Source organism: Branchiostoma floridae, chromosome 10 (genome assembly GCF_000003815.2).
Source record: "Branchiostoma floridae strain S238N-H82 chromosome 10, Bfl_VNyyK, whole genome shotgun sequence".
NCBI classification, from domain to species: Eukaryota; Metazoa; Chordata; class Leptocardii; order Amphioxiformes; family Branchiostomatidae; genus Branchiostoma; species Branchiostoma floridae.
This window is the reverse complement of record NC_049988.1, coordinates 9,331,676-9,332,125: the sequence shown is the minus strand read 5'-3', so window position 1 is coordinate 9,332,125 and position 450 is coordinate 9,331,676.

Sequence of the window (450 nt, the reverse complement as noted above, 5' to 3'; positions counted from 1 at the left end):
TTGTCCGACGAGTATTAGAGATCTATGTGAGGTTGGCCGAGAATCTTTGCTTCCCGTTTAGGGAGGGGTTTTGTGTTTCCTATTAATTTTGCTTTTTGCCTTGTTGCTGCGGATAAATGGTTTTGTGCGAATTATAACCTATAAGCAAGGAGGTTCCCTCTTTCAACCTCCTTGCTATAAGCTACCGATCAAGGACCTATGTGATGTCCTAGATGATAGCAATTTAACGTTCTTGATAATAGCAATGAAAAATGCGAACTAGTGGCATGTGGGACTTGCCGTTCCTTGCTGGGGGTGTATGGTAACACCTTTTTCACTCTCACCTTATTACAAACTGCCTGCGCGGATCACCGTAACAATAGTACGGCACCCAGCGGACAGGTCTGCGGGGAAAGTGCTAAATTCCTCCGTGGTCGCCGTGGGGAACCGTCGAGTTGGTCTTTTGCAGTT